This window comes from Cynocephalus volans, chromosome 5, assembly GCF_027409185.1.
Source record: "Cynocephalus volans isolate mCynVol1 chromosome 5, mCynVol1.pri, whole genome shotgun sequence".
NCBI classification, from domain to species: domain Eukaryota; kingdom Metazoa; phylum Chordata; class Mammalia; order Dermoptera; family Cynocephalidae; genus Cynocephalus; species Cynocephalus volans.
In genome coordinates, this window is record NC_084464.1 from 21131801 (window position 1) to 21158218 (window position 26418).

The 26418-nt window shown below is 39.1% G+C and overlaps 2 long non-coding RNA genes and 1 other non-coding gene across 7 annotated transcripts in view; 2 read left to right on the top strand and 1 right to left on the bottom strand.

Moving 5' to 3' along the window:
• Positions 1-7967: 7967 nt before the first annotated feature.
• LOC134378063 (uncharacterized) lies at positions 7968-15543 on the bottom strand. 2 transcript variants are annotated; one of them, XR_010023608.1, is made up of 6 exons: positions 15345-15543; positions 15090-15231; positions 9941-10092; positions 8539-8567; positions 8306-8390; positions 7968-8121 (listed from the first exon to the last, which is right to left on the bottom strand). It is a non-coding gene; the product is annotated as an uncharacterized LOC134378063 (long non-coding RNA). The 2 variants fall into 2 exon arrangements; XR_010023607.1 differs by lacking the exons at positions 8306-8390; positions 8539-8567.
• LOC134379406 (U1 spliceosomal RNA) lies at positions 9933-10095 on the top strand. The gene has a single exon (XR_010023797.1). It is a non-coding gene; the product is annotated as a U1 spliceosomal RNA (small nuclear RNA).
• A 185-nt stretch (positions 15544-15728) lies between the features above and the next one.
• LOC134378064 (uncharacterized) overlaps positions 15729-26418 on the top strand; it is a 38913-nt gene continuing 28223 nt past the window's right edge. For 3 of the 4 annotated variants that reach the window (XR_010023610.1, XR_010023609.1, XR_010023612.1), the window contains exon 1: positions 15729-16255. This is a non-coding gene — a long non-coding RNA (uncharacterized LOC134378064). Of the gene's footprint in view, positions 16256-16504; positions 16588-26418 lie in introns of those variants that run through there. The other variant, XR_010023611.1, reaches the window with a different exon arrangement.

Consider the following 26418-nt stretch of genomic DNA (forward strand, 5'->3'; position numbering starts at 1 on the left):
CAGCTATAAAGTTATTCCATCGAACATTTGCGTCATTATTTATACCATCTAAACATAAAACAAGCGCTTGCAAGACTTCCACAAAAATTTCAAAAGCATCATGCCTGCCTGTACATTTAGAATGGCAAATTTCCTTCAGTTCATTTGCCTTTTCTGTTCATTGTTCTGAAAAAAGACAGAAATTGTATTGTTGAGTTCTAGAGCAGCTGTGATCTACAGAAGAAAAGAACAAACAGCATCGATTGCTCCCAAAGCAATAGATACTCCCACGACGGACAACTGATTTTGGCAAATACATATTTAAGGCAGAGGAACAGCAGAGTGTGTAGGTTTCTCGGGGTTATTTCTCTAAAAGTCTAATTACCATAACTTTCATTTTGAAAGAAAGTCCACTCGACATCAACTAAGTCAGACCACAGCAGCGCTCCCTGTTCATTCCCCCATTTTTCATTTATTGTACTGTGAAATTTCACAGCCAAAATTCCTGCTTCAGTTTAAGAAGGCAGAAATCCCACATGCCTCTCTCGGATCTTGACGTTCATCCCACATGCCTCTCTCGGATCTTGACGTTCATCCCACATGCCTCACCAGTGCTGGTGATTGCTCTTTCTCTGCTGTGCCCACCATATCATCAGTGGTAGTGGAAAAGAAGGGAATCTCTCGCTTCCCTGTCTCTTCCCTATGCAGCACCTGTTTCTGTTGTGTTTTCAAACTGATTGACGTGCTGACTGCTATTGCCTCAAAGCACTTTCTCAGAACTGCCTCACCAGCGTGTGCCTGCACATCTGCAGTGCTCGAACATTACCAGGAGAAAAGAGACCTTTGGGGATTCTTGTGGAGTATGCATAAAGCAAATGTACTTCACAGGGCCCAGTTTTCCAAAGCCTTGCAGTTTCAAATACTGACCTTGCAAAGTACAGGAAATTTTCCCCAGGCTATAGACTCTGTTGTAAGATAAAGAATTGTAACACAGCAAGGTTGCTGGCTCAAAGACAGACAGGTTACTGATTGATATGTAAAGGGAAATTGCTGTAAGAAGACAATGTTTGCTAAAATCAAGCTTTTGCTAGTGGACTCACTTAACTGCATTATAGAATATCACCTTGCTTGTCTTACTGAATATTACCAGCTTCTATTGTTAAACTTGTTAAACTATACTTAGCAAAAACTCCACCTGTGTTCTCGTTCTGTAACTTCCTGGTCTGGAGAATAAATGCAGAAAGAGAACCCGAATTTGGGGTTAATTTCCCAAATGGAAGGAACGCCTCTCTCTTGAGGGTTCTGGGAGATTAACCCCTTTTTGGGGCTTCTCACTGCTCAGAAGAGATAGGCTTTGAGTAATCTTTGGTGGTTCCGTCACTCAGGGGAAAAGGGGTGACAAATCTGTGGGAAGCAAAGCAACCGATTCTGTCAGCCTCACGTTCATCCAGACGTGTGTTTTGTAGTAATCAAACTTCACGTAAAGATTTTAAGTAATCTTTGTTGTTATTTTCTTCACATTAGAGTTGTAAAATGTCCTCATCTCGTTCTTCATTTTCCTCTCTGCGCTGGAGTTCTAAGTACTGCCACTGTTTTTGCTTATATGTTTGTTCATGTTCAGAAGTTATATCATTCTTTTCTTTGTCTCCTGATTTTACTATCACTCAGTTATTTTATTCATTTTCTTTTTTTTTTCCCCAGTCTCTTTTTTTTATTGAAACATATTGATTATACATATTGGTGGGATACAGAGCTGAATTTCAATTTCAATGAATGTATACAATGTGTGATTCATCATTACCAAACTTAATTATTACTTTGTGGTGAGGATATTTGATTCCTCTCTTCTAGCCATTTGATAATATGCAGTAAATTATCAATGATTATTGATTATTGATGCCTAGCTCAACTGTACACCAGCAGAACTTATTTTTTCTATATGGCTGTTGTGTCCATTAACCAGCCTCTCATTATCCACCTCCCCCTTTCCCTTCCCCTCCTCTAGTAACCACAGTTCTGCTCTCTCCTTCTGAAAGTTCAACTTATTATTATTATTATTACATTATTTATTTTACTTTATTTCATTTTGGTTTTAGTTCCCATTTGTGAATGAGAACATGCAGTATTTCTCTTTCTGTTGCTGGCTTATTTCACTTAACATGATTTTCCTCCAGCTCAGCATCCATACTGCTGCAAATGGCAGAATTTCATTCTTTTTTATGGCTGAGTAGTATTCCATTGGGTATATTTCATTCATTTTCAGTGTCTACGATGTGATTGTTCAGATGACTGGTAAAATCAATTATTGCTGGCATAGCATAATCTCAAACAACTCTCCTGTAATTACTAGTTGCACAAATGATAGAGTTCAAAGTGTTTAGCAATAATGTTTACTTAACTAATGAGGTGTTTTATCTTCTATGTCAGTTTTTCTACACTCCTTCACTCACTTTGAGCCTCTGTCTAGGTCTTGCAGGAACCTGACGAAGGCTAGATTGGATTTCATTATCTACCATGCACAGTTGGGGGCTACATAAAAGCTTGATATTGTAGCCCGCCAGCCAGCCAGCCAGCCAGCCCTCTCCTCCATCAAATTCAGGGCAGCCTGCCTGTTGGTAGTGGAGAAAGGAAACCAAACTAGGTGGCCAACTTGACATGACTAGTGTTTTAATATTCTTTCTTTAAAATGTCTTTGTCAGACTTAGTATTAGGGTTGTGTTGGCCTCATAAAAGGCATTGGAATGTGTTTCCCCTCCTCTGTTTCTGAAAGCATTTGTGTAAGATTGTTATCTTTTCTTACTTAAATGTTTAACAGAGTTCACCAGTGAAACCATCTGTGCCTGAAGTTGTATTTGAGAGAATATTTTGATAACAAATTCAATTTCCTTAATAGATATAGAACTGGTCAATTTTTTTTTTATCTCATCTTGTGTCAGTTTTGGTAAATTGTATTGCTAGGAAATGTGTACATTCCATCTAAGATATTTAATTAACTAGCATAAAGTTGGTCATAATATCTGTAGGATCTGTAATATATTCATATATTTATTCGTGATATTGGTAATTTTTTTTTTCTGGATTAGTCTGTCTACGTTTTATCAACATTGTGATCTTTTTCCAAAGTCCCCAAAAGTGTTTTATATATATGTGTTAATTTTTTCTATCATTTTTGTTTTCTATTTCATTTCTCTTCTTATGTTTATTATTTACTTCCTTCTCCTTACTGTGGATTTACTTTGCTGTTTTTCCTCTAGGTCTCAACTGTCCTGATTGAATACCTTTCATTTTTCATATGGTAAGCATTTAAAAGTTATAAATTTCTAAGCACTAAGCTGTGTCCCACAAATTTTGGTATATTTTTATTGTCATTCAGTTTGAACTATTTTCTAACGCTTCTTGTGATTTATTTCTTCGACCCATAAATTGACAAGCATGTTGTTTAATTTCCAAATATGTAGATTCTCTACCCCTAGATATCTTGTATTGTTCTTGGTTTCTAATTTAATTCCATTGTGGTCATAAAACATTGTCTCTATTATTTCAATCCTTTTAAAGGCACTAAGACTTGTTTTATGACCCAGCATGTGGTTTATTGTAGTAATCCTTATGTGTGCACTTGTAAAGAATGTTTATTCTGCAGTTGTTGGGTTTGGTGTTCTGTAAATGTCAATTAGGTAAAGGAGATTGATAGTGTTATTCAGATCTTTTATCTATTTGTTGTATTAATTGCTGAGAAAGCGGTGTTAAAGTCTCCAGCTATCATTGTGGATTTGTCTCTATCTCCCTTTGTTACTTTGTCATCTCAGGTATTTTGAACCTTTTTATGAGGAAAATATGCATGTATGATTTTTGTGTCTTTTTTTGTAAATTTATCCTTTTATTATTGGTAGTATGTCCGTCTTTATCTCTGGTCATATTCTTTGTCTTGGCATCTATTATATCTGATGTCAATATAACCACAAAGTTCATCTCTTGTGGAGTAACTACATTGGGTTATCCTCAAGTTGAAGTGTTTAGTTCATTTACATTTAGTCCAGTTATTGATATGATTTAGATCACCCATTTTACTAGTATTTTCTGTTGGTCCCATCTGTTTTTGTTTGATTTTTTGATTCTGTTCCTACTTAATTTATTTTGGTTTAATTGAATCATTTTAAGACTACCTTTTTAATGGATTTTGCCTTTTTTATTATACCACTTTGTATTGTTTCAAGTGGTTGCTCTAGGGATCACAATATAAATTCTTAATTTTTCACAGTCTGCTTAGATTTAATATTGAACCACTTCATGTAAAGTATGAGACTCTTTCAGAAAATATAGACTCATTACTTTCTTTTTTTTAGTTGTTACACGTAAATCCCACAATACAGTGTGGGGTTTAAAGCAAATATAGTCGCATTTATTCATAATAAGTTAGAAAAACCCCACAATCTTTTATATTTAGCCAAATATTTACAGTTTTTGGCACTTCATTCTTTTCTGAAGATTTGAGTGTTTAATTCCTTTTGCCTAAAGAACTTCCCTTGCATTTTTTTGTACTGCAGATCTGGTGATAAAAATTCTCTTTGCTTTTATTTATCTAAAAATGTCTTAATTTTGCCTTCATTTTCAAATGTTATTTTTACCTCATTGAGTTTACTTTTTTCCTTCTTTCACCGGTTTAGAAATGTCATTCCACTGTCTTCTTGTGACCATTGTTTCTAACGAGAAATCATTGTTAATTCATATTATTCCATTTCATGTAATGTTAATCCACTGTTGCTTTCAAGAGTTCCTCTTTACTGTGATTTCAGAAGTTTGACTCTGATGTGCCTAGATGTGATTTTCTTTTTCTTTCCTTTTCTTTTTTTCTCCTGCTTGAGTTCATTGGGTTTGTTATATCAGTAAATTTATGCCTTTCACCAAATTTGGGGTTTTTTTCACCATTATTTTCTCAAATATTAATTTTCTCTCTTCTCTTCTTCTGAGGCTATGATGACACATATGTTGGACCTTTCCACACTGTCCCCATAGCTCACCGAGACTCCTCATTTTTCCCAATCTTTTCTCTTGGTTTTTCAGATTGGATACTTTTTATTGCTCTATCTTCAAATTTACCAACTCTTTCTCATTTCAATCTGCTATTAAAGCAATATTGTGAAACTTTAATTTCAGATACTGTGTTTTTTCACTTTTTGGATTTCCATTTGTTTCTCTTCTGTGGTTTCAATTGCCTTGCTAAGATTTTTCTATGCATTCATTATGACTGTGTTTTCCCTTAAATCCTTGAGATGGTTATAATAGCTGTTTTAAATCCCTTAATGCTAATTCCAACATCTGTGTCATCTCAAGGTCAGTCTCCATTTATTTGTCTTTTACCTGGAGTTTAGGTCACATTTTACTGTTTCTTCATAAGTCTAGTAATTTTGGATCACTTGGACATCATGAAGAATACGTTATAGGGACACTGGATTCTGTTATGTTCCTCCGAAGATGTTTTCTTTGTTTTTGTCTTTAAACCAGCAATTAGTCTAACTTCAAACTCAAATTCCAACCCTATTTTTCCTCCAGTGGAGCAGCTGAAAACTCAGTTCAGTTCTTTTAGGCCTAGTTGGCCTACTTGGAGTCATCCCCATGCATATGTAGTACAGGAATTAGCTAGAGATTATGGCCTGGCTTATATACAGAATTCCCCTTTCCCTATTCTACCCATGGCTTTCATGTTTCCAGGATTTCCCTTCTCATTTTCTAGCTACCATGGCCTCCCAAACTCTATCTCCAAGCCGGTAATACTGTGGATTTCTATTAGAATTTTACCCACCAAACAAGCTGCAACTAGGGCCCACCCTCATACAAAAAGCTGTATCAAAACAGGAAAATTATGCTATGCCATTTCCTTCCCTCAAGTGCAGATTTACTTCCAGTTTCCTTTAGTTCCTCTAGAGTGCCTTCAGATTATTGTATTTTATATTTCATATAGTTTATATTTGTTACCAGAGAGAGGGTTGACATGATAGAAGCTACTTCTTCATTACTGGAATACTACTTGCATTAACTTTTTATTCACTGAGAAATCATTGTTTATTAGTTTTCATGGTACCTTAATGTAGTAGTTGCCTGGTATCTGAGTTAAGTAGATTTTCCCCTACTGTAGCACTGTCAAATATTTTATTCATTCATTCATTCCCCATCTATTTATTGAGGATCTGCTCATTTCTAGGCATTGGATAAAAGTAAACAAGATGTAGTTTCTGCCATCATAAAGCTTAGAGTCTAGTGCTGCACTATGTATTACAGTAGTTACAAGCCATGCATGACTATTTAAAATTAAATTGAAATTAAATAAAAATAAATGAAATAAGAAGTTAGTTCCTCAGTCACACCAGCCACATTTCAAGTGCTTAATAAATAGCCACATATAGCTATTAACTACCGTAATGGACAAAACACATATAGAACATTTCCATCATCCCGAAAGTTCTACTGGATTGTTTTGATGTAGGGGAAGAGAAGAGTATGAAAATTTGTCACTAAAATCTAGTATAATAACATAAAAAAATAGAGTTATATACAAAGTAAGGCAGCTGAACAGAGGTGATAATACTTAATTGATATTACAAAAATCCAAACGGGTGCTGACATTTAAGCTGAATTTTTGATGATTAGAAAGATTTGATTAATCATCCCAGGAAATATGAAAAGCACGTCCATAAGCTATGAAGACCTAAAACAGATTAGGGAACTACAAGAAAACTCCTGACTTTCCTATTTCTATTTTAGGCATCTGGATGAATGGCAGTAGCAAACACTGATTTGGGACCACATATGGAGCATATTTAACTGGAAAGTAATGAGTTTGTTTAGGACCATATTGCATTTGAGATCCCATTGGACACTTAAGGAAGCTGGATTTATAATTCTTGAGCTTCACAAGGGAAGTTTGAGCTGGAAATGCAGATTTAATGGCATAATATGTTTTAGGTGGTTGTTAAATTTGTTAGCATCTTTGAGATACCTCCAAGGATATCAAGTGAGAAACGAAAGGAACTAGCACATCTTCATTATTTAATATATGTCAGACATTCTGTTAGGCATTTTATATACATTTGGGAAGAAATACACTTACAATTTTACTTTTTTATTCGAGAGACCTGGATCTGAATCTTTGCTATACCACTTTACTGTGTGACCTTGAGTAAGTTACTTAATTTCTCTAAACTCATTTCCTCAGTTTTCAAAATGAGTAATGATAAGACCTGCCTCATGGGGTTCTTTGAGAATTAAATAAAAATTTGGAGTGCCTAGCATTTGGTAAGTCCCCAATACCTGTAATCTACTCTTATTATTATTATTGATATTATTATTAATGTTATTTTATTTAGCCTTCATAATAACCTCAATGAAGTAGCTTTGTTGTCTCATATAACTGGAAGTATTATGACTTGCCTAAGGTTTCAGGTTGACTAGTGGATGATCCAGAGCCAGAATCCAGGTGTTCTGATTTCTTTCCAGGGCTCTTTTCATAATACTGCTCTGTAGTAGTTTCTTACAGGAATTTGAAACATGTACTTGGTTAATTATATTCATAAGAATATATATATATATATTCATACATACACACACACACACACACACACTTGTTGTTATTTAAAGAAAAACAGAGCAACTTCAGACATGACTCCAAAGCAACTGCATAATCAAATTTCAATACATGTAGCTCTTTCCTTTGCCAAGATAATGGTATAGAAGAAATATCTGTCTGTCAACCGATTTGATTACCCACTGCTTTTAGATAACTGAAAATAATAAACCCCAGATGTCAGACTACCAACCTGTAACAAAAATGTTCTTCTCCATTAAGTTTTGGACAGGTAACCTGTATTTACTTTTAAATATCTTGCTAAAACTGAAGGTCTTAATATATAAATATAGTGAAAGTAATTTGTGTCACTTACCACCCACCAGTTTCAAAAGCTACTTGATAAATGATTAAAAGAGTTCTACGCATCTTTAAAGAGTTATAGGAACATAATGATTTATTAGCATTCCAACTGCTGCCATCTTTTTCTTTTTCTTTTCATGTCTTGACAGTTCTCATCGTAACTCCCTTAGCTGGTAATTTAGTGCCTTTCTGTAATGAGTTCATAGTCCAGTGAACATAATCTGCAGAGAAATAATTACAGTAAGTTTTATAATAAAGGGATGTCAAAATTGCATATGGAGGTTAGGCAGGGAATTCTTCAAAGAAGAAGTTAAATTTGAGTGTGTTATTACAAGTGTGGAAATTATTAGAGATCATTAAATTGAATACTTATGATTTAGGCATTTCAGTGTATGTAAATTTTACCTAAAAAAGGATGAAGAGGTATTTAACTCTAGTTAGTAGGTTTGCTGTTCACAGGAGTACGGGTTGGCAGTTCTGAGACATCCTTCTGTATGAGAGAATGAGAGTCAGGTTTCCCATGACTGAGAAGGGAGTCGCATATAGAAATGGGAAAAATGGCAATGCACCTGTGGTGTTCGATTGCAATGGAAAACATCAGTATAAACTCATGGCTTTTAATAGACAGTGGAACTTACCCTAATTGTTCATTTAATTTCCAGAAAACCTGAAAGAAAACATAACTTCCACTAGAACAAGGAAGCTCCAGATAAAGTGTAAATTTGTAACTCTTTTGGAACCCCTCAGAGAACTAAGGTTGTAGCACAACCGAAAAGCCTGAGATTTAAAAAATGATAGGCCCTGCCATGCCTCAGACAAAGCATGAGAGGAAGAGAAGTTAGATGCTGTACAAGCCAAATAAACAGAGAAAGTGAAGAGCTAACAAAAATAATGAAAGACTTCAAAATACATATCTAAGAAGTGCAGGAAACCCCCAGCAGGATAAATGTGAGAAAAAAAATCTACGCAGACAAACAATGTTCAAACTTCTGGAACCAGAGATAAAGAGAAAATCTTGAGGGTAGCCTGAATAAGAATTACTGATTTCTCCTTAGAATTTATGCAACCCAGAAGAAAATAGAGTTATGTCTTAGAATCACTGAAAGAAAAAAAAAAACCTATCAATCCGGAGTTCTATGTCTTTCTAAAAGGAAGTTAAATAAATATTGTTTTGAACAAACAAAAGGTGAAAGAATTACTTATCAGCAGACCCATGCTAAAGGAAAAGTTAAATAAGTACTTTACGGGAGGAGATTTATGGGTATAGAGCTATGCTATCTTCAGAGTGAATTAATGTACATTCTATGCATGTATTGAAACAACACATTATACCCCACAAATACAAATAAATGTTAAAATAAAAAAATTATAAGATTACAGAAATACTAAGAAGGAAAGTAAATGTAAAAGACATTTTTTATTTTTTATTTTTGGCTGTTTTGTGACCGGTACTCAGCCAGTGAGTGCACCAGCCATTCCTATATAGGATCCGAACCCGCGGCGGGAGCGTCGCCGCACTCCCAGTGCTGCACTCTCCCGAGTGCGCCACGGGCTCGGCCATAAAAGACATTTTTAAATTGATAACTGCTCTAAATGATAATTAAATGACTGAAACCAAAGCAGTAGTCATCTAGTGTATATTAGAGCATATTTAAAATTAAAATTTATGAAAATAGCACAAAGGATGGATAGGAGGACTTGAGAGTATATAGTTGTGAGTTGTGAGATTCTTAAACTACATGTGAAGTAGTTTGAAGGTAGACTTTGAATAATTAAAGGTATATATTAAGCCTATGGCAATCATTAAGAAGTTATAAAAGAGTTATAAAAAATAAACAACAGTAGCGATAAAATGGAATCATAAAAGCACTCCATTAATGCAAAAACAGGAAAAAAGAGGTGGCAAAAGAAACAAAGACCAGACGGAATAAATATAAAACAATTAGCAAGATGGTAGACTTAAATCCAACCACATCAATAGTTACATTAAATACATCATTAAATCAGATCGGTATTTTAAAAAGCAAGACAAATACTTACATGGCAGGGAAGATATCCTGATCATGAAGGTGGTTCTCCCAGGGCCAGGCTTTCCATTGTACTTCAGATGTACTGATCCCTCTGAACTCCCCACATGTGGGAAACTCGACTGTGGAATTTACGCTAGTTGGGGACTATGTTCATGATCTCCCCTGAGATAAAATAATAAAAAAAATTTAAAACCAATGTCTGACTGTACACTGTCTACAAAATAAACCCTCTATAAATTTGAACGCAAAAATGTGTTAAAACTGATAAAGGAGGTCATTGTATGATTATAAAGGGGTAAATTCATAAGAAGATCTAAAGAGACATAGAAAGCATGAGTGTGTATGCAGCTAACAGAGCTTAAAAATACTCGAAGCAAAACCTGATAGAGCTAAAAGAAGTAGATGAATTAACAATTACTGTTAAATACTTCTAGACTCCTCTCTCAGTAATCAATAAAACAAGTAGACAGAAAATCAGTAAAGATAAAGGAGACATGAACAACATTATTAATTATTTGGACCAAATCAACATTTACAGAACATTCAAACCAATAACAATAGAATATGCATTATTTTCAAGTGTACCTGGAATGTTCACCAAGAAAGGCCATACTCTCAGCCATAAAACAACCCCCAACACATTTAAATAGAATTAATTATATAAAGTATCTTCCCCGATCACAACAGAATTGAACTATAAATCAATAACATACCTGGAAAAATCCCCAAAGATTTGGAAATTAAACAATGTACTTTTAAATAAGTGAGTCAAAGAAAATGTCAAAATAGAAATTAGAAAACAGCTTAAATTTAATTAATATGAAAAACAGTATATCTACATTTGTGAGATACAGCTAAAACATTGCTTAGAAGGAAATTTATAGCATTAGACAACTATATTAGAAAAGAACAAAGCTCTTATTTCAATTACCTCAATTTACACTTTAAATTATACCCATAGTAAGTAAAAGAAAGGAAATATTAAACATAGGAGCAGAGATCAATAAAATAAAAAATAGAAAAATAGAGAAAAATCAATGAAACCAAAGCTGGTTTTTTGAGAAGAACAACAAAAAAGTGAATAAACCTCTAGCCAGACTGATTAGGATGGGAAAAAAAAAAGAGAAAACACAAACTGCCAATATCAAAAATAAAAAATGGACATGATTACAGATCTCACAGACACTAAAAGGATAATAAAGGGATATTATGAACTTTATGCAAATACATTTGATAACTTAGATGGAATAGAGAAATTTCTTCGAAGACTCAAACTACCAAGATTTCTTCAAGAAGAATTAGTTAGCCAAGTCCTATATCTATTCAGTAATTGAATTTGTAGTACAGTCCTTTCCATGAAGAAAACTCCAGATTCAAATTCCTTCACAGATAAATTCTACCCAATTAAGGAAGAAATGATACAAATTCTACGCAAACTCTTCCAGGAAACAGAAAAGGTGGGCATACTTCTCTGCCCTTTATAAGGCTATCATTACCCTGTTAACAAAATCAGACAGCCACTCTATTAGAAAAAAAAAAAAAGTACCTCATGGACATAACTCCAAAATGCTAAAAAAAAAATTTAAATCAACTCCTTCAATATGTGAGGTTTATCCTAGAAATATAAGGTTGGTTAAACATTAGAAAATCAGTCAATGTAATTCAATATATTAGCAGAGTAAAGAGGAAAAAGAATATATGATTATCTCAATAGATAAAGAAAAAGTATTTTGCAAAATCCAACATCCATTCATGACTTTAAAATGATGAAAGTGCTCAGCAATCTAAGAATAGAAAAAAGATTTCTACAATTAAGTATAGTGCATCTACAACAAACCTAAAAGTATCATACATAATGGTTAAATATTGAAAGCTTTCTTCCTAAGATTTGTTTTAAAATGGATCACACTAAACTCTTAGCTAGTCTAACAAGACAAGAAAAAGAAAGAAAATGGCACCGATTAGGAGGAAAAAAACCTGTTTTTACTTGCAAATGGCATTGTCTACATAGAAAATTCCATAGAATCTATAAAAAACCTTGTAAAAATTTTAATTTAGTTTTTCAACATCCCAGGATACAAGGTCAATATAGAAAAATTAATTGTATTTCTAATACACTAGCAATGAACAATTGGAAAATGGAATTAAAAAGCCAGTGTATTACAATAGCATCAAAAAATAAAATATTTAGTTATAAATACCTAATACATATAAATAACATATCTAATATAATATGTACAAAAATCTCTATGTCAAAAACTAAAAAACACTGATGTAAAACACAAAGGCTGTGGAATTGGTTGGACCTGGTTCCAATCCTATCTCTTCCACTTACTTTGTAAATCTGAGTAGCTCCTTAGTTATGTGCTACTTTGTTTGCTCATCTGTAAAGTGAGACTGATAATGATTACATAATGAGGTAACATAACACCATGTGCTTAATAGAGTGCACTGCATGTAATAAATGCTCAATAAATGTTAGTTTTTCTAACTTTTATTAAAATGAAAGTACATAGAATGTACCTAGAAAGTCAAAATTTTACTGATTTTGCCCAACGTTGTTCCCACAAGGGAATTTCTTCAAAAATAAATCATGTATATCATGCTTTTACCTATGTGGCAGTCACGATATCACATCATGTGGTCAGGGAATCAACTTCTGGTCCAGCTGCTGCCCCTTGGGAAGCACCACCACCTTCATGCTGAAACCACAGTTCCTACCAACTACTTCCAGCCCATGATTGAGTAAAAATACCTGAGTTTTCCCCAGCAAATGGCAGAGAAAGGAATAAAGGGACAAAATGTGCCAGAACACCCACTAGAGGAGTATGTTCCACAGGAAGGCCCATTAACCACGACATAAAGGCAGTGTCTCTGGTAGCCTCATTTAGTTCAGTTTTTGTTGTCACAGAGCTAGGTCATCAATATTCGTAAAGATGGTAAGGCTCCCAAATAATAGAGACCAGGTGGCAGTACTTAACCACCAGAAGCAGAGAGTCCACAACTACTGTAACAACTGGGAAGGTCAAAGAGACATCGAAGGGGGTGATATGGGTTAAATGTGTCCCCCAGAAGTTCATGTCTTAGAAGCTTGGCCCCCATTGTAACAGTATTAGGAGGGTGGGAAATCCAATTTAGGTATCTGAAAGGTGGGGATTTTAAGAGGCGATTAGATTGTGAGGACCGTGCCCTGGTGAATGGATTGATCCATTCATGCGGTAATGGGAGTGGTTCTGGTGGCTTCAAGGAGGGCAGGTGGGAAGTTTAGCTTTCTCTTGCTCAGCCAATTCTCACCATGCAATACCCCGAGCTGCCGTAGAATATCACCCCACCAGGATGAAGGCCCTCACCAGATGTGTTCCCTGGACTGTGGACTTCCCAGCCTCTAATTTCATTTATTTATATATTACTCAGGTGTATTCAGTTATGAGCAACAGAAATGGACTAAAACGGGGTTTGACCTTCAAGGAGTAGGAGAGATGAATAATAAAGCATGGCATCCCTGGGGGCAAAATAGACAAGGGGCCAGCAAGGGTAACGCCTCACATCTACAACCAGAAAAGGGCAGAAATGGAGCAGCAGGAGGCTGACCACAATTGCCCCAATAAAAAGCTATAATCCTTTGTTTGGTTCCTGGGCCTGAGCCAATTTTCAGATCGATCCAAAGTCTACTGACTGAAGAGATGGCCAGTTCCCCAAGAAGTAGTACCCTGCAACACCACAACAAGTATGTACTGTGATGATTCACCCCATCCTTCCCCAAAGGGTCATATGGCCATTTGCTTGGCTGACTGTACACTGGAGATAGGGAAAGACCCCATACTATTGCATACAGACTCTGACTTAACTTTGATACCCAGAGATCTGGAGCATCATGGACTCCTTGTTAGAGCAGGGGCTTATAGGAGTCCAGTAACTAATGGGGTCCTGGCTTAAGTCTGGTGCATAGTGGGCCCACTGAATCTGTACACTCACTCAGGGGTCATTTCCCCATTTCCATGTATAATTGGAATAAATATACTCTGCAGGTGGCATAACCCACACATTGGCTCCTTGGTCTATGAGGTCAGTGCTGTCATAGTGGGGCAGTCGAAATGGAAGCTTCTGAAACTGTCCCCAGGCAAGATAGCCAATACACAACTGGTAATTGAGAGAGATCAGGAACTGTTGGCAGACTACACAAGCTTAGTCCTCAGCTGTAGCAGCAGCAGTAGCAACAGAAGCAGCAGCAGCTGTGGCCTTTTGGGGCATCCAGGGGACATTGGCAGCAACAGCTTCCAGCAGCAGTAGCGGCCTCCCCGTGGCTCCCCTGGGGGGTATCCCTGGGGCAGGGGGCACCATGGATCAGAGCCACTCATCCGTTATACTTAAGTCCATAACCCAGGACACTTGGGTGCACATGCACAATTACATTAGACAATAACCAAGGAAGACCTGGGCACGCATGCATATTTACATCAAATGCTCAGCAAGATACTGGACATCTGACCATTTACCTATATTTTCCCTACACCGCTACTGCTGCTGCTATTGTTGCTGCAAGCTGTTGCTGCCAGGGTCCCTGGGATCCTCCAGGAGGCCACAGCCGCTGCTGCTGAGGAAGCTGAGGATTGAGCTTGAGTCGTCTAACAGCTCCCAGGATCTTCTCCAACTACCTAGCGTGGACCTGCATGTGAGGGGTCTGGTGACCCAGTCTGTACAATGGCTTTGAAGGATCTGTGAGCCCCAACCCGACAGTACAATTGGCTACATCGGCAGGATTCCGACAGTTGACAACTCACAGTAGGGCAGCTAGATATAACTGGAATACACTTAAGTCAAGGGACTGCGGCTTAGATTTAGTTTTGGAGACAGGAGACAGAGAAGAGGAATTTGTAGAAAAGCAGGAAAGGTGCGGCAGGGAGCAAAAGAATCACAAAAAACCGTGAAGACTGATTCCTTCTAACGGAGAGACATTTATCCTCAACTCTTCCGGGGGCACCTGTTTAACAAATGAACAGTCTGGCAGAACTAGGCAGTTTCAATTTCAGGCACTTGGTAACAGCAAGGTCACGGGTTTGGATCCCTGTACCGGCCAGCTGCACAAAAAACCACCACACCAAAACCCCACATAATTTCAGAAAGTATTTGAGATTATTGAAGTGTCTTGTTTCACAGACCTGTGTTCAAGGTAGTGCAGCAAAATCTTCAGCTGTGGATTATCTGGCGCGTGGCCTCAAGAAAGCAGCTGAATCAAATTTACTGTGAATTAAGGGCACAGCGGACGTCCTTAAGCCACTCGCGGGCTATTTCCAAAATCACCTATAAAAACATAGAATGTAACATCTATTGCAAAGAAAAAATGATATTCCGTGCCCCTGACCACTTTCCTTGGCAGGGACGTGAGTACTCGCTCAAAAGTCCAAGTATCCCACCTCTGCCCCCGGCGACAGGGCTGGGTTCACGTACAACCAGTTTTTCAGGCAGCCACCTCCCCTCTCCTCCCTCTGCGTCGATCGCGGCTCTAAAAACGACTTTGCGTGGGGGGGTGGCAATGGCTGAAGTCTCACTGGCGCCTCGGCCCAGCACAGGAGGGGAAGCCGACTCCACCCGTTCTGAGAACACCAGCCCGCGGTCCCGAGGCGGAGGCGGAGGCGGAGGCTGGAGAGAGACCAAAGGGGCGAGAGGGCGGAGAGGCGGAGCCCCAGACCCTAGGCAGGCGGTGCATTCTGGGAGTTGTAGTGCCTGCGGGGCGACGCCCTCCCGCCCCTACCGGGCGCCGCACTCCATCTCCCAGCCGCCCCCGCGCCGCGGAGGAGGCGAGCGGAGGGCGCGCTGGGTGATGAGTTGCCGCAGGGGCAGGGGGCCGAGCAGTTGCTGCCGGCGCCTGGAGACTCTGACATCTGGCGTCCCTAGGGGTCGAGGGACCCTCGGGAGGGCAGCAACGAGGACCGTGTGGCCGCTGCTTGTCCCTGTGATCACCCTCTGTCCTCGCCATTGGCGTGCGACGTCCGCCATGGAAGCGCATCGGGCCGCCACCGAGGCCTCCGGGCGCCGGGGCCCCGGCTCCCCGGAGCGATGAGGGGGTAGGGGCGCCCCGCGGCCCGCCTGCCTCCCGCGCTCCGGCCGCCCCGGACAGAAGGAGGGTCGGGTGGGCGGTCGGTCAGCGCCGCCGTGCCCGCCCCGCCCCCTTGGGGCGCTGCCGAGGGGCGCCCGCCCGGCCGCTGAAGCCCGGGACGCGCCGCCCGCCCGCGCCCTCCGCCCCCCAAGATGTGGCAGAACGTCGGGCTGACCCTGCTCGTGTTCGTGGCCACGCTGCTGATCGTCCTGCTGCTGATGGTGTGCGGTGAGTCAGGGCATCCGCCGTGGGGCACCTCCACACGCCCGCGCGACTCGGGTTGCTCACTTGCTTGTTTTGTTCGCTTCAAAAAAAGGAAGAGGGATGGATGGACAGGGCTCTTGTCATCGTCTGTTGTCCCCTTACCTCGCGGGAGTGAGCTCAGAGGAGATGTGCCCCTGACCGATGGCAGGCCCGCGGGCACCCTGGACAGGCATAGGACAGGATCCAGGCCTGGGCATCTTGACTCGGGGCTAAACCAGACGTTGCTTCGCCGGCAGCGTCTCCTCTTGCCATTCGTGCCGGTCTGTCCAGATTTGAACCCTGGCCTGTATTCGAAGGTGAGGTGATGGGTTACTCCCGTTTTTTCTTTTTCACAGGTTCTGACCCTAATGATAATGAGAGGTTTCACTACCTTCATTTAATCAGGGATTAGGGCACAGTTGGGTTTTCAGCACACGTGAAATTGTTTATTTCGAGTTCAGGCTTAAACTAAATTCCAAGCAGAGCTGCTGAGATCAGGCAGAACTACAGACACCGGCTATCTTAACTTCCAGGGCCAGGTAACCTAGCTCTTAGTTCGCAATAATGGTGCTGTTTTGTGTGCAATGGTTATTTTCCGTCTTGGAATGAGAGGACATTAAACTTAAGGCAGTTTTAGATCTTTTTGATTCTTTATACACAGTAACCGATAACCACAGGTCTATCAGCAACGTGGCTGAGCAACTGTGAAAATGTAAAAAGTATTTAAAGCAGATGTCAGTGAGTTTATTCATATTTACAAGACTGAGGTATGGGTTCACGATGATGCAATAATTGGTCAGAATTCATAATAAATACTACAGGGCTTATTCATTACACAGTTAATGTACTAATTAAAGCTTGGTATTAGAGCTGTGCCTGCAGAAGATATAGGGTGTTCTTGTGCATCTGCGTTTATATGTACTTGTACTTATATACTCATATGTATATTTAATGTTTGGTTTTGCTTCACTGTGACACCACAGTTAAATGTTCTAACATTCTGTGCCTCTCTCCTTCACTTCTAGATCGAGGTGTTCTCTCTGTGTCTTCATGTGGTCTTTCCTCTGTGTCTGTGTCCTAATGTTCTCTTAGAACACTAGTCATACTGGATTAAGGCCCTTGCCCTTATGACCTCATTTAACGTTAATTATCTCTTTAAAGGCCTTATCTTCAAATATAGTCACATTGGGGGTTAGGACTTCAACCTGTGAATTTTAGGGGAGGGACACAATTCAGTCCATAACAAGCACTATGTCATCAGCACTGGCTGAAAGGTAGGGAGTTGCTGGATAGTTTAGTCATGTGCCCTTAAAACAATTGTTCTTTTCTATTTCAGAGATTTCATGGACTCCCTTAAACCACAAGGTGGAGTTCAGATTAAGAGCCTCTGCCTTTTAGGCTTAGGTCTCCTGTTTTCTGATTTCATTCAGTTCAGCAAACTGAATGTTGAGTTCCTACTGGGCACCAGGAACACAGAATTTATGACGGGGGTCTGCCCCAAGGAATTCAAAGTTTAGTTTGTTTTAAAACTTGGACAAGCTTTTTCACATAGTGAATTCAGATTCCTAGGGAGGTTTTCCTTCTCCTGTCCCTACTGGTTGTCTCTGCTTTCTTACCTCTCATTTATTCTCAATTGTTGCCTACCCCCATCATTCACTTGAAGCTGCCCTTGTCAAGGTCAGTAACAAATGGCCTCCGTATTACCAAGCTGGTGAGTGCTTATCAGTCCTAACTGAACTTAACCTGTCGTACTCATCCTGTATAGTTAAGCATTCTCTTCGAGAAGCATTTCTTTTGACTTTTGTACACTGTCCTTCCATGGTGTTCTTCCTAGCATGGTAGCTAATTGTTTAGCTTTTCCTGGCTTCTTCTTCTCTAGAATTTGATTTCTTTTTGACCACAACCTACAATAGGAAGTACATTATTCACAGTAAATTCATAAATGAATAAATTACATGTGTCTGTTTATATGTACACCTACCTATCATCTGTCTCAGAAATAAAGTTTATGAGCTAGTACTTCTGTATGAGATGCATGCTATTTCCTATTCTTCTATTATATTTCTATAATATAATACAAATATATTTTTGTTTTCTTTATCTTCTGCCTGTCCTCTCCCTATGGTATCCATCCAATCCTAGAGATTTAAACACCAATTATAGCTAATGATTCTAAAATTTATATCTCCAACTCTCACTTCTTTCCTGAGCCCTAGGCTCATGGATCAGACTTTTTTTTATTGATATCCCCACTTGGAGATCTAATAAGCATCTCAAATTTAATACACCGAACACTCAGCTCTTGATTTCTGCCACTGGTTCCAACCCCGCTTCCCCACCCCCACCCCCCAGTCTTTCCCAGCTGAAATGTTATCTGCTTCCATTCAGTGGTTCAAGCCAAGGAATTAGATATCATCCTTGATTTTGTCCTTTCCTTTAAGCAGATCAAGTATGCAAGTCTTCTCAGTTTGATCTCTTTAAAAAAAATCTGGAATATGTTCTCTTCTCCATGACTATCACCACCACCACAATCATCATTTTTGGTTTGCCTTTGTTTCCTAACTTGTCTTTTTTCCAATCCATCTTTTCTTTATAATCCACTTTTCACATACTAGCCAGACTGTTTTATTGAGAAAATATTTTATCGAAAGTTTTTTTTCCCCTTTCTGTAATCTTTTTTTTATTTTAACTTCTCAATATACATTGTAGTTGATTTTCGTGACCCTTTACCCGTTCCTTCCCCCCTCTCCCTTTCTCCCCTCCCCCACTATTTATAAAAAGTTTTTAACAGAAAAAATATAGTTTCAAAAGTCAATAGTACTTCTAAAAAAAAGTAGTTCCTTTTAATCCTCAGTTTCACTATCCTACTAGTTATTTACTTCTATATTTCTAAATAACATTTTCATTGCTATTTCTTGAGTTTGCAGTTTTAGACATTATTTATTAACCATGGTAGATTCCCCATTTCTTTCCCTGCTTGCCATTAATATACACAGTTTTTGTCTAACTTAAGAGTAAGGATTTATATTTTGACTGTGTAAATATTCCCTGCTGGTCAAATAGAGTAATATGATCATACCTCCTTTCTTATATGGTTCTCTATTTTCCTTGAAGTTACTAATTGCATTTTAAATTTACCTGGTATTACTTTTTTTATATGCACACATTGTTATTTGTTCTCCCACAAATGTTCCATGAACTCTTACACACACCCATCAGTGATATTTCCCATATGTTCAAAGGAATTGGTCTTCCCCTCCTTCCCCCACCCAATCCCCCACCTTCCTTCTCAATGGCTGTCATTGTTGTATAGAAGTCTATACTTTCTCTGCTACCCTGTTCTGTCCCCTGTTTTCTGGCTCTCATGTCATTGTCTTGGTTTACACACTTATTCTATTGGGGCGCATCTTCTAGGAGCTTTCTGAGAAAGAATGCATGTAAAATAATTTGAGCAAATGCGTGGCTGAAAATGTCTTTTTATTTTATTTTCTAGCCTTATACTTGATTGGTAATTTGAATAGATTCGGGTTGCAAATAATTTTCATCCAGAATTTTAAAATTATTACTTCATGGATTTCTAGCTTCCAGGTCTGATGTTGAAAAACTTAATGCCTTCTGTTTCCTTGTCCTGATAGATGACTTCATTTCCCTTTATAGAAGCTTTTTGGGTAGGCTTTTTATCATTTCTTTCTGAAATATTGTTATGATATACCTTGGTATGTGTCTTTCATTTCTCTGGGCCCTTTCTTTTTTTTTTTTTTGTCTCTTTCGTGACCGGCACTCAGCCGGTGAGTGCACCGGCCATTCCTATACAGGATCCGAACCCGCAGCGGGAGTGTCGCCGCGTTCCCAGTGCCGCACTCTCCCGAGTGCGCCACGGGCTCGGCCCATCTCTGGGCCCTTTCAATTCAGATATTTTCTTCATTTTTGGGAGAATTTTTTTTACTAGATCTTTGATAATTTTCTCTCTCCCATTTTTTTTTTTTTTTTTCTTTCCAAAACTGATGTTAGTTGGATGTTGGAACTGCTGGGCTGATTCTTTAATTGTGCCTTTTTATCTCCTGTTTTCTGTCTCACTTGTCTTCCCACGTTCTTCTGGCTGTTGTCTTCTGTTTCTTCTATTGAATTTTTATTTTAGCTATCCAGTTTTTAATTTCACAGCTTTCTTGTTCTTTGATTATTTCTCTTCTGTAGCACCTGTTCTTGTTACATGTATGCAATATCTTATCTCCCTAAACATATTAGTTACAGTTTTTTTGTTTTTGGCAGCTGGCCAGTAGAGAGATTGAACCCTTAGTTATAGGTTTGGTTTTTTTTTTTTTTTTTTTAATAAAGTGTTTTTCTTCTCTCTGCATTGTCTTTGTTTGTTCCATTTTTTAAAATTTCTACTTGTTTACTTTGGACTCTTTTCTTGATAGAAGGTTTTCTGTAAATGTCTAGTGATCTTGTTCTCCATTCATATTTAAGGGTGAGGTGGTAAAAAATGATAAATTCTGTTTCAGCTCTGGGCTTGCTGGAGGCTGTTTGGGTAGTGACTTGACCTCTTCTCTAGCAGTATCCCCAGTTAGTATCTGAAAACCTATTCTCTGTATGTATTATTCCATTTCTCCAGAGAGGAATTCTCTCATTTCCCAGTGGGATACGAGAATACTTCCAAAAGTTCGTGGAAAAATGGAATTGAAAGATAATACGAATCTTTCCGCGAACTTTTTGAAGACCCCTCGTATTGTCAATTTGGCTGTCATCATAAGTGGACTTTCAAACAATCCTTTCTTTCCTTCTTTACCCTCTTTTCACCCATAGTCCTGATCTTTTCCATGGTTTATCATTGCATTTTGGCTCCAATTGGTACCCTTCTCTCCTGGCATCCAGATTTTTATTTCCTTTGCTTTGCTAGACCACTTACCACTTGTCCTCAGAGTAATCTTTAAAAATGTCCTCGCTTGCTTAAAACCTCACTTCCAGGGGCTTCCCGTTTCCCTTGAAATCCTGTTACCGAGCAATGGGCTTGCTGCCTGATGTGCACAGAAGGCCAAACACTACGGCACCCACTTTTGTGGAAAGAAAAAGCTTTAATTGCTTGACCAACCAAGCAAGGAAACAAGAGACTGTGCTCAAATCTGTCTCCTCGACCGAGAAGTGTGACTTATTTTTATAGGAAGCTGGAAGTATAGCGAAGTATAGGTAAAGTTACAAAAACTGCAAGTTGGCAGGAGCTGATTAGTGGCAGATAAGCACATTCCAGTCTTGCTCCTTTTTTTCTGCTTGTCTTGCAATAAATGGTGACGGACCCCTCACTTTTTAATTGTGTCTGGCATTCTGGTTCCTCTGTTCAGATCTGTCTCACTTCAAGGGCTCTGACGTTTCTACAAAACAACTGAGGCCATAGTGATTAACAATCATCTTATTACAGGAAACTTGGGAGGCATTTTGTTATCTTAGAAGGAACTTTGGGCAATTATTTAGCTTAGCTAATTATCTGGGATGGTCAGCAGCTGATTTCAATACAATCCAGATTTCTTACTGTGGCCTAAAGATCTGCCTGATGTAGCCCCCACCTATTTCTTCGACCTCATGTCTGCACTCTCCCCACTACAACATTCCAGGAACAGGCCAACCTTGTACCTTTTGCAGGGCCCTTGTCCTCCGTCTTCCTCTGGCTCTTCATATGGCTAGTTCCTCATTCAGATTTCATATCAAATGTCATCTCAGAGAGACCTTTCCTGACCACTCACGGTAGTCCATCCAGTCACTCTTTATCTCATTTGCCCTTAGTTTTCAGAGTATTTAGCACTATCTGCAATGAGCTAATTCATGAGTCTGTTTCCCCCAATTTTTTTGAGTATAAGCTCTGTGAAATCAGTGACCTCATCTGGCTTGTTCACTTCTCTATCCCTAGATCCTAGACTAGTGCCTGGCACATAGTAGGCCCTCATGTGTTTGAAGAATGAATGAGGAAAGATTCCTCAGAATGAATTATTAAATTCCCATTACATGCAAGTCTTAAGTGTGGTATAGACCAGGATTGCCTCAAGATGGATAATCCTTATACTAATTCAATAAGTATGTTTTATTGAATCTTATATTTATTTGCTGTGCGTGATGGTCATGAGTATCCAAAAATTAATAAGCATAATCTCTGCCCTTTAGGACCTTATACTCCAATAGGGAAGAAACTTGTACAACAGGTAACTGGTAAAAAGCTAGGCTTCTACTCCTTTTTCTGGTTGTCTCATGGAGCTCAGAACCTTCCCCTAAAACTCACTCTTCTTCTTTTCAGTTAATGCACAAAACCTTTGGGATTATTTTACCTTCCTCATTCATTCTCATTCATTGAGACACTTGTCATACACCCAATTCATCTCTCAAATATTTGAGCATTTCTTGTAAGCATGGTTCTGAGATACAGCAGTAACTAAAATCTAGTTCTATCACTAAACCACAAGTTCAGTGGTTTACAGGGGATAACAGCTTAGTCATTCAACAACAAATTGTAAGAGTCTGGAAGGGTCTATTAATGTTGATACATTGTGCTTTTACATGAAATTCACCCATTTGGCTTTGTATGCTCATTCCGGGTTATCTTCCATCCTTTCAAACAGAAACAAACTTTTCTTTTGTCTAAGGCTCCAAGAACATTCATCTTTGTGGCATATAATAAAAAATACATTTGGTATTTGTCCCTGGTTTCTGGCACAAAACCCTTGACCCCCCAAACCCTTTGAATTTCTTGAGTGGTAGAACACACCTGAGTTTATGCTAATGAGGTGACTCAGGGTGGAGCCTTTAGAAAATTTTAGGATGGGGGCTAGTCATCAGAAAGACCAAGCATATGATGAGAGGGTGGGAAGTTTCAGCCCCACCCCCTGATGTCCAGGGAGGGCAAGGAGGCTGGAGATTAGGTTATAAAAACTTTTGAACATTAAGTATAGTAAGCATTTTAAACTTAGCATATGTAAAACCACATTCCAGATCTTGTTCTTCTTGCAGCCTTCCTCATCTCAGTAAATGGCAACTTTTTCATTTCAGTTGTCAGTGAGGCCTCCCTAACCTCTCTGGAAGATACCATGTTTCCAGGAACACACATGGCCTCTTTACCCTGACTCTCCTTTATTTTTTCCTATACTACTACTTCATTATCATTGGACAGATGTGGTGTAATAAGTGTTAGAAACCGAGAGGGCTTCCTCATCCACTGCCCAAAAGATAAAGAAGTCTCACACCAAAGTTTGCAGTGTTAAAGATTAGCGTTTATTTGGATCACCATTCAAAGGAACCCATGTAGCTAAAGGAGCTTTAAGATCTCAGACTCCCAGATAGCTTAGAATGACAAGATTTATAAGACAGAATCATGAGCGGGGGGGTCCCAGAAGTTGTGTAGGAAGCTGATTGGTTCAGCGCGAAGGCAACACAACTATTCCTGGCATCTGATATTTTCCCTGGTGCCTTAGGGTCCAGGGTGTGTGTGCTTCAAAGCAGGCTTGTAGTTGCAGGCAGTCTGCAGAAATAACTTGTGATTGGCATTACAGATGTTATCCTAAGCCATAAGGAATTCATTTAGGGAACAAACATTCTGACCTTCAAATCAAGTCTTAGCTTAAGGAGCAAACATCCTAGCCTCCAGATCAAGTCTTAGCCTAAGGAAGTTTATGTTTGATCATCTCTACTCGTATTGCTACTCCTGGGAATCCAGCCCATCCTGCCTGGTCAAGCAACTATTTCCCCCTTTCCCTAAGCCAAAGTCTGCTCTGAGGGGGTTCAGGGGAACAGCTAGGGAGAAATTGGGGGTCTGTTCCCTGGTTTCATAAGGATAGTATTTGGAACATAGTAGGTGTTTGAGTATTCGAATGAATGCATTTTTAGCCCTTGAATAATTGGCTAGGATGAGGTTATAGATGGGAACAAGAGGCATCTAGATTGTGGCACTTTATAAGGATCGCTTGCAGAGTTTACATTTTCTTATAGGCAATGGGGATCTAAGCGTTTATAGAAGGAACTTAAAAATTTTATGGGCTTCTCTAGCTACAATGTGTGGAGAGTGGGAGGCTAGAAGGAAAGAAACCAGTTAGGAGGTTAGCATTAAGTACTGATAAAAGTTTGAATTAAGGTGGCAACAGTGTTACTGGACACAGGTCGGACTGCCTGCCCCCTTTCAAAAACAAGCCACTCAAAAGTCAAATGGTGAAAACGGAAGTCAGCTTTTATTCAGGAATACCAGTGACCCGAGGAGAGATGTTAGGCTGACCCGTCTCTCCAGTAAACCTGAAGGAGAACGGCCAGACTAAAGCTGTCTCAAAGACTGAGATTTACTGAGGGTTTTTAAAGAGGAGGCTGAGGAAATGGAATGTGGGAAATGAAAAGCAGGAGGGAGAGAGACATGAGCCACAGGGCTCTGTAAGGAGCCAGGTACAAGGTCTAGCCAAGACTTCTGTCTGGTTTCTGTTCCTATTGATGTTATCTCTTGGTCCTGCTGGAGGGGTGGGATCAGCATGGCTTTATTGATGTGTTCCTTGGTTTCTCAGGGTTTGAAAGTTATAGTTTCAGGCTTGCTGGAAAACATCTTTACATTTATGCAAATAATGTCATCTTGTCCCATAACTAAGGTTTAAAATATCAAATAACCATAGGAAAAGAGGGACTCAACAGAAATGCATGCCAAGAAAAAAACTGTGTCCTTTTCAAATTTGCCTGCAGCCCTTACTGTTTTAGGTCCCAACGTGGCTTCAGTCCTGCTCACCCCAACAATGTAGTAGAGGCTGGGAGTGGTGGTGGCCTTCTGATCGTTGGGTGACTCAGCAACAGTGATGCCACTTCTGTCTGTTATGCCTGCTGCTGTTTCTAAAGAACATATGAGATTTGAAGTCTTTAGACAGAATCAGAACCCAGTCAACGTAGGTGCTAGGAGGATATCAGAGTGTGGGCCTACATGAGGAGAGGGGAGTAGTTATTTATCTGGCATCAGACCCATCTCCAGAGGTTGGCTTGGTTATGCTCCCTAGTTCAACCTGGCTTGACAGACTCTGGGAAGACTGTAATTTGCAGGCCTGCTCTAGTACCGAGTCCCTGGTTCCTGCTGTTCCCAGCAAGTCAAGGAGTTAGTGAATGGAGTTGGACTCAGGCCAGTCTGTGACTGTGTGGTCAACTCACAGAGCTGGCACTGCCAGTTACTAGCTGTGAGACTTGAGGAATACGCTCAACTTCTAATTCTACTGAGTCAGCAAATTCACAAATCATGGATCAAGGAATACTAAGGACCAGCTATGTTTCTGCCTATCTCACATTGTGGTACAGATAAATAAATATGAATTAACTCATATTTGAAAAGTAGATTTTCAACAATTAAATCTGTTTTTAAGAATTTAAGCTATCCTTAGTTTAATATGGTTTTCCTTGGGATAGTGTACATTTCAAAGATAATGGTGGAATAAGATAAAATGTGTTGATCGTGGAAAAGTGTGGACAAATTTCACAGATCATGTAGCTCATTGGTTTTCATACCATCTGCAAAAGTGTGTTAAAAGATAAACTCACACACATTAATGTTTTAAAGAATTTATTTGTGCAAACAGTGATTCATGAGTTGGGCAGAGCCAGATCCCAAGTGGTTGGGCCTCCACCAAGGGGATGTGAAGAATAAACTTCTATGACATGTTCACTGGAGCAAGACAGAGAAAATATTTGGTTGGTTAAAACGGAAAGTACTTAGTGAGAGGTTAGTTGATGGTTTTGGATGGGTTTAGCTTTGTTTTAATACAGTGAGATGGGTTTCAATTTCTTGCGCAGAAACCCAAGGCGTTGGAGTGGTCTCAACCTAATGGCCTCCCAATTAATTATTTTAACAAGTGCCTCAGCGTTTGAGAAATAATTGATTCTGATTTCTGATGTTATTCTGTTTTATCGAAATATAAATGACATACAGTAAAATTTTATGTACACAATTTGAGTTTTGGCAAATATACACAGTAGTGTGACTACCACCACAATCAGAATACAGAACTTTTTTATCTGTCCAGAAAGTTCCCTCATGTCCCTTTGTAGTCACTCCTTAAGCCCCTGGTAGCATCTGAACTGCTTTCCAGCCATAATTATACCTTTCTAGAATTTGAGGTAAATGGAATCATACAGTATGCTTTTTGTGTTTGACTTCT